Here is an 8,517-nt window from a genome sequence, read left to right on the forward strand (position 1 = left end):
CTTCACCCCCCTCATATGCCAAAATGTCGGCTTTTTGGATTTATTGGTGACAACGTCGGTGAATGAAGCCCAGCTGAGCATGCAGCTCCACAACACGGTAGGAGCATGATTACCAAACTTCCTCGCAGGAGGACAAGTTAAATCCCATTATGCTTTATTGCTTTATTTAACCCCCTCTAACCCGCCTCGCCAATAAAGTTAACTTAAAAGGTGTGTTAAGATGCTGCATCGTAAGGCGGTGTTGCGCCCTGAATGTGTCATGCTTCTGAAGTTCAGAACGCTTGGGCGATGTGCCGTGAGCTTGTGGATCGTCTGTTTTCGGCACACGAGTCGACACCGTTGAACCACAAAGTAAATATGGCAAAACGTGCACACATCAATGCCTGCCAGGCTGCCAAGTCTCAACAATATAATCACTGGTTGGCTTGTTATTGTGTTTTCAGAACGTGGTTGTTTAATGGTTGTCTCACTCATCTCATGGTGATAGTAAGCAGCGTGCCATGTAGGTTGTGAAAGTGGCACGTCCAGGGTCCTCCTTATCGAAGAACAACTAAGAGAGCTACCTCTAATGTTGTCATTATTAAAATAAAATGCTAGTATTTACATAACTTGTAACTTCACTGTGTAAAGCAGTTGAAAGGAGGATTTTCAAATGTCCATAAATCGTAATCCAGGAGAGCTGTCATTGGTGGATCTTCTGCCATTCAAATTTCTGATTTAATTGTACCGTGCCTTTGTACCGCGCCGTCCCGACATGTAAAAGCTTCTGACGAAAGTTATACTAAAGTGTGTGTGGGGGCGGGGTGCGGGCAAACTCCGACTGTTAAAGTGAACGAGTATGGTGGCACTGGGAACTTCATAAATTCTAACTTCTAGCCGGCAATAAAATAATTATGATGAACGATGAACACGATGCAGTACAGAAGAAAACCTTCACGGAATGAATAAATGCTCAGTTCTCCAAGGTAATCTAAAGCCTTTTCCGGTTATTACTGTATCATTTATACAGCATGGCCTGTATTTATTGTACACTTCGCTGCTCCTGCGTATGATTGTGGCTTTCATGTGTAAGCATGTCGATGGCAAATCAAATTATGTTGAACCTCGAAGGTGAGACGTCTTAACTGGGTGTCTCAAAGCTGGACTGAACTGATCAGCGAAATGACTTGAGCACACTGGCAGTAGGCCAATACAAGGAAGTAACCAGCCCACACACACCTTTTACATTTTGTTTTACAGTGGTTGGATCCGGATGAAATGTTGCATATAGTCCTATATACGGTACCTCATAGTTGACTTAAGTCACTGACTGTCCATTCGAAGTTGGAGATTCTCACAGGAGTGAGCCATGCTGTTATCTTGTTATTTGAGGGGTGCTAGCCCCTACAACGTCTGGATTTCAGACATGAAGTCAAGCCAAGTTTTATTCATGCCCCACCAAAACATCATCATGCCCCCAAAAATCATCATTCCCCAAATACATGGGCGTCATGTGCAGCCAAGACTATAGACCACCGAAGTCTGACAAAATGTATACATCCTAACTGGCTCCCCCATTCTGAATCCCAATAGAATTTTCTTATATCTTGTCAAATAACTGTTTTCCAAAAATAAACAAATGATCCCAGCAGTTTCACTCATATGGGTATGAAGCTCCCATATGAGTTATGAACTCCCACAGGCAAGCTATCTGCAGAAATATGTTAATTATTTCACTAATTGGTCTTATGTAAACATCATGCATGGGCTCTTTAGACAACACAACACTCCCTCACTGTGTGTTGCTGTTTATCGCTGCAGCCCTTGCTCCTTCTGTTTCAGTCCTTTGATAGTTCCAAATCACCCGTTGTTACAGCAGAGAGCGGAGATTGTCTGTAAATGTAAACACTCAGAACACGCATGTAATATTTCATAATGCATTTCGATTTCAGCTCTGACATTACTTTTATATTCAGACATGCTCTAGAATGTGAAGAGTCTGCCTGTGCTATTATCTCATTTTGGCTTTAAAAAATCATGAAAATGTGTGCAAATCTTTGAATATATATTTTCTTTGACACAGAACGCTTTTTACTTAAATCTTTGCTTCTGGAGGTCCCTGGAATAACATATTTTGAGATGGGGGTCAGCGGCCACTAAATTGAAACATAGGTTTTTCAGAAAACTCATGATTTAGAATTTTGTAAAATCTGGTCTCAGTCCTAAATGGTTTTACCGCCATTTGCTGCTATCCTTCTGCAAGTAATTTCCTTCCAAAATGCAAAAGCTAAAATTGTCCTTTCCCTTTCTCCACAGACCAAAGAGCGCGGCTCCACCAGAGTTCACGCTCTGAACAACATCAACAAAGTACTTCAAGTCCTGCATCAAAACAACGTGAGTGCACTGATCACATCTCTGGCCTGTTTGTTTCATCGTCTGTCTCATTTCATTCAGTCAACAGATGCTGTAATCTAATTTATTTGTTATTAACATATGCTGGATTCAGCACAAATGCACGCATGCACACACACATTTACTTTGTAGATTTGGATTATTATTGCAAAACATACATTTACCACTTCAGCACTATACACATTTTGGTCATTTGCAAATAGCCGATCTACAAGTTCACAATGCATCGCGATGCAAGGTTTTTGTTGAGTGCACAGGGGTTAGGGTTACACACACAGGCTAAACACTCAAAAATAGTCATAGGAAACAGTAGCAAAACAATGTGTGTGTTTTCACAAACCCTCAAAGCTGGACATAGAAGGGGCTAGCGCCCCTCAAACCTAAATATTGATGGGATATAAATGGGATAATAGATGGGATATAAATGGATAAAGTGTTTAAAATTATTGTGATGCTGTATTAACTACTTTTTGCTGGGGACCCCCTGGAACCCCCCTGCAGTGTTTTATTAGACTAAGAGTAACGTTAACTCCATAGACGCATATAAAAACAGAAAAAGAAGAAAGAAGTTTACTTGTTTTTTAATCCTTTTTGTATTTATTTGTTTTCTTTTAAAGGAAAATAATGGCTGGTATCCTGGAACGACAGTGGTACAGGGTGGGAGAGGTTCAGATGTGATCAGGTGTGTAGGGTGACCCTGCCTGTGGGAGATGGGCTAGTTAGGCTGACCCTAACACTCCCTCAGGCACGCCCGGAAGGTCCCCTTCCGTGCGTGTGATGATCGGACTTCGCTGTCTGGTTGTCCACGCGGCCCTTACTTACACTTGCCATCTCGTCTGGAATCCTCCAACAGAGCAGCCTCCTCCTCTGAAGACAACTGATGGTGGAGACAAAGTACGAACCCCCTTAAGGAACAAAAGTCACAAATGCGGACTTGAACTGTCGCTCAAAAAAAATGTGATTAGGTTCAGGTTCAGGTTAATTTATTTGTTTGTCCCCGAAGGGCCATTTGGTGTAGAGTAAAGCATAACAGGCAGACCCATGAAAAAACCCATGAATCACATAAAACACAGTAAAAAAAGAAAAAACATGGTACACATAGGAAATATGTGTACCAGCGGGGGCAGCGGCTGTCCACCTCTGAACAGTGCTCAGTGGGTCAATGGAGACCCAATTGGTCTCCGGTTCCAACTCCGATGTTGCAGATTTACCCCCTTTACCCCCCTGCCTGGGGTTTAAGAGGATTTACCCCCTTAACCCCCCTGGGGTTTGAGAGGTAAGACATGATCCAGGCTACAAAAACTTACTCCAGCTATTTTTGAGGCCGTTCTCACAATCTGTTGGGTGTTATTTTCCCTTTATGTTCAGGTTTCCGTACCAGAAAATGATGGAGAAGGAGATAATTGACTCAATAAATGCACTGTAGAACAGTTTCATTAGAGATTTGTCAACCTGAAATTTGGCGAGCCTCCTCAAACAAAAGAGGTGTTGTTGGCCTTTCTTAAACAGCAAATCACAGTTTACATCGAATTTCAGCTTGCTATCAAATGCAAAAAAATGCCCAAGTATTTGTAGCTGGTCACCAGGTCAACTTGCTCACCATGGACAACACTGCTCTGGGGGGGATCTCCTATAATAATAATAATATCTGGGCCAAGTGGCATTTCTTCCTCAGCCTAGTGGGAATATGCATGCACAGTTTAACCGCAATCGGACGCTGCGTTGAGTAGTTGTCGCGATTTGTACAAAACGGGTACAAAGCGGGCTACTCCTGAAAAGTTTAGAAGCCAATCCTAGCCAATGAGGGTGGATTATGAGAAATCAAACAAACCCATATTGATCACATGACTATGGAGAGCATGTGTACCGATTTGCGTAAAAAAAATCACGGGAATCACACGATGTGTTCATGATTTGCAGCATTTTGTTTGAAACTGTGCACTTTGGACTTTGGAAGCCAATTTTAGCCAATCAGGATGTAGCCTGAGAAATCTGAAAGACCTGTTTCGTTGAATGGCTCTAGAGGGACTGTGTACCAATTTGCATGATGTTTGGACAAAATCTGTAGGTGTACTGTCCAAAAACTTGTTTTGCACAAAGTGGCCTCCTGGTGGCACTACTAACAGGCCGTTCTGGAATTTTTGGGGCAGAGGTTCATCGTTGGCATCCAGGGAAAATTTGGCATCGACCGGGTTAACGGTGCCGGAGATTAGCTGTTCACAGACGGACCGACACAAGTGCAAAACATGCTCTCTCCCCATGCCTTCGGCCTGGTGGAGACAAAAAGCTTGTAGATCGGCTATTTTTGCTACGACAGTAATATGCAACTTGGCCCTCTGGATTGAGTGTGGAACTATAGTGGCCCTCTGGAGTGAGTGTGGAACTATAGTGGCCTCTCTGGAGTGAGTGTGGAACTATAGCGGCCCTCTTGAGTGAGTGTGGAACTATAGTGGCCCTCTGGAGTGAGTGTGGAACTATAGCGGCCCTCTGGAGTGAGTGTGGAACTATAGCAGCCCTCTGGAGTGAGTGTGGAACTATAGTGGCCCTCTGGAGTGAGTGTGGAACTATAGTTGCCCTCTGGAGTGAGTGTGGAACTATAGTGGCCCTCTGGAGTGAGTGAGTGTGGAACTATAGTGGCCTCTCTGGAGTGAGTGTGGAACTATAGTGACCCTCTGGAGTGAGTGTGGAACTATAGTGGCCCTCTGGAGTGAGTGTGGAACTATATTGGCCTCTCTGGAGTGAGTGTGGAACTATAGTGGCCCTCTGGAGTGAGTGTGGAACTATAGTGGCCCTCTGCAGAGGCGTCTGGGAGAAATGCGAGGCCCTGTGCGAGATGTCGGGGGAATAATAATGAATTAATACTTACTTTTGCCTTCCCTTTCCTACAAATATTATGCCCCTCTCCTCTCCTCTCCTGTAGGCCAGAGGTTGCCAGTACTAGAACCACTGGTGGTGTTTGAGCACCCTCTGGTGGTCCACAGAGGAGTCACACCTAGCTGTTAATAGAAGATTTGAGGACGGATTGATTAGACTGAGTTTAGTCAGAGCAGCAGAATTATTGTCTTATAGGAATGGAAAAATGAACTTACTCATTATGCAGAATGTCCCATTTAAAGTTTACAAATGTATAAAACAATAAATCGAAAATAGACGATCTACAAGCTCACAATGCGTCGCATCACGACGCATTGTGAGCTTGTAGATCGGCTATTTTCAATAGGCTGAAATGTATATAGGGCTGAAGTGGTTAATGTTGTAATAATAATTGTAATAATAATAATAATACAATCTACAAAGTAACTATAGTAGCTAAAGCTGTCAGATAAATATAGTGGAGTTACTGTAGTCTGTAGTAGTAAAAGTGGACATTGGAAATTCTCAAGTAAATCTCAAATATCTCAAAACTGTACTTAGTAGACATGTAAATATCCATGCCTTTATGAATAAATACGTTTATATCCATGCCTTTATGAATAAATACGTTTGTGGATGTTAGCACATTCTGGACGGGAACCCCATTTGGTGTTATACTTTAGCTATTGAAAAATAGCAAATCTACAAGCTCATAGCACGGCACCGAGTGCCGCGCTACGAGCTTGTAGGTCTGCTATTTTTGAAAAGTCTTGAAAATGTGGCACAAATCTTTGAATATATAATCTTTCAGAGCGAACGTTTTTAACTCAACTCTTTGCTTCTGCGGGCGGGAGGGGGGTCCCTGGAACAACATATTTTCAGATGCGGGTCAGAGGCCTAAATACAGGTAATTTTTGGGGTCCTTGACATGGAAATGTTTGAGAACCACTGACACAGAAACACGAGACAAATCATCCCCCCCGGCATGTTTCTGTTGCGCTCCACTAACCCTAACCCTAACCCTAACCCTTTCCAACTTTACAAGTAATTAAAATCGCGCAATTAAAAACAATATAACATGTTTACAATGTATTAGTTTGTGCTTAATCAAACAGTGCTTTACTGGCCTTGTTATGCGAGCGCACTTGTGAGATGATTTTGGAGCGCATGCGGTGATGCGGCATATGTGATTATGATATTATTAAAAAAAAGGCATAAATGGACTGCACGCCTTTATTTCCAAGTGACAATGACAAGCATACAGCTTGCCTATTTGTAGTAAGTACTAGCAGGCTATAGGCCATATGTTTATGATTCGTTCATCAATGATCAAATCACTACATAAACGTTGATTATGACTGCCTTGACGACATGATAGCCTATCTCTCATGCAGGCATCACTGACACTCACCCACAGGACTTTAATATCACAGCAGTGCGCAGTCTCACGCCTTCGCCGTGCACTGCGCACAAATGGGTAAAATTAATATAGGCCAGCCCAAACGTATTCCATTCATGGCGATGTGATGTCGATGTGTCATGTAGGTGCGTGCGTGCGTGGACATGACAGCAAGGCAAGCGAGGTGAGAGGGAAACAGACAGGGTAGGCCTACAACTTTATTTAATTCATGCAGGTGTTCGTTGTTTTTTAAATTAACAACACACCAGTTAGTTGGGCTTGCAAGTTGCGTGTGCGTGCAGCGTGTGTGCGTCTGTGTGTGTGTGTGTGTGTGTGTGTGTGTGTGTGGGTGTGTGTGTGTATGAGAGAGGGGGGGTGACTTGAGGCGGGCAGAAAGGCACGGTAACCATGGTTTCCAGATCGTATAGCAGTGTTTCAGGTCGCAAAAACGAGGGCGAGGCTTGAGTTCTTAGGGCGTGCAAGATCAAAATCAGCCGTGACATTTATTAACGTGAGAACGAAATTAAGGAAGGATCAGCTGTTTGCGATCACTTTATAAATGCCTTGGCGACGTGGGTGTACTACGAAACCTGCACTCGAATCTGTGGCAGATTTTACACTCGATTGATAAATGAGGGCCTATGATCCTATAGTTTACTGTCTCTCTGCATTCTATGATCCTATAGTTTACTGAGACGCTACACTGTCTCTCTGCATTCTATGATCCTATAGTTTACTGAGACGCTACACTGTCTCTCTGCATTCTATGATCCTATAGTTTACTGTCTCTCTGCATTCTATGATCCTATAGTTTACTGTCTCTCTGCATTCTATGATCCTATAGTTTACTGAGACGCTACACTGTCTCTCTGCATTCTATGATCCTATAGTTTACTGTCATTCTGCATTCTATGATCCTATAGTTTACTGAGACGCTACACTGTCTCTCTGCATTCTATGATCCTATAGTTTACTGTCTCTCTGCATTCTATGATCCTATAGTTTACTGAGACGCTACACTGTCTCTCTGCATTCTATGATCCTATAGTTTACTGTCTCTCTGCATTCTATGATCCTATAGTTTACTGTCTCTCTGTATTCTATGATCCTATAGTTTACTGTCTCTCTGCATTCTATGATCCTATAGTTTACTGAGACGCTACACTGTCTCTCTGCATTCTATGATCCTATAGTTTACTGTCATTCTGCATTCTATGATCCTATAGTTTACTGAGACGCTACACTGTCTCTCTGCATTCTATGATCCTATAGTTTACTGTCTCTCTGCATTCTATGATCCTATAGTTTACTGTCTCTCTGTATTCTATGATCCTATAGTTTACTGTCTCTCTGCATTCTATGATCCTATAGTTTACTGAGACGCTACACTGTCTCTCTGCATTCTATGATCCTATAGTTTACTGTCTCTCTGCATTCTATGATCCTATAGTTTACTGTCTCTCTGCATTCTATGGCCCTCATTTATCAACCATGCGTACGCCAAAATATGGGCGCACGCCGAAATTAACGACATTTTCGGGATTTAACATTTCCGGCAAAGCTTGAAATTGAACGTGACAACGTTCAAAACCCACGTCTGCTCGGGACCTGGCGTACGTTTTGTCCTCACCTGTTTTTCTGTCTTAGAACGGCGGAGCAGCATTGTTTGACCAGCTGAGAGGCTGTCACAGGCATTTAAACATATGTTTTCACTCCTAAAATGTTAATATAAAACGGTATGTGTATGCAATAAAAAACAAGGGAGAGATTTCCAACTTTACAGGTAATTAAAATCGCGCAATTAAAAACAATATAACATGTTTACAATGTATTAGTTTGTGCTTAATCAAACAGTGCTTTACTGGCCTTGTTAT

This window comes from Protomyctophum parallelum (assembly GCF_964188405.1).
Source record: "Protomyctophum parallelum genome assembly, chromosome: 12".
NCBI lineage: Eukaryota > Metazoa > Chordata > Actinopteri > Myctophiformes > Myctophidae > Protomyctophum > Protomyctophum parallelum.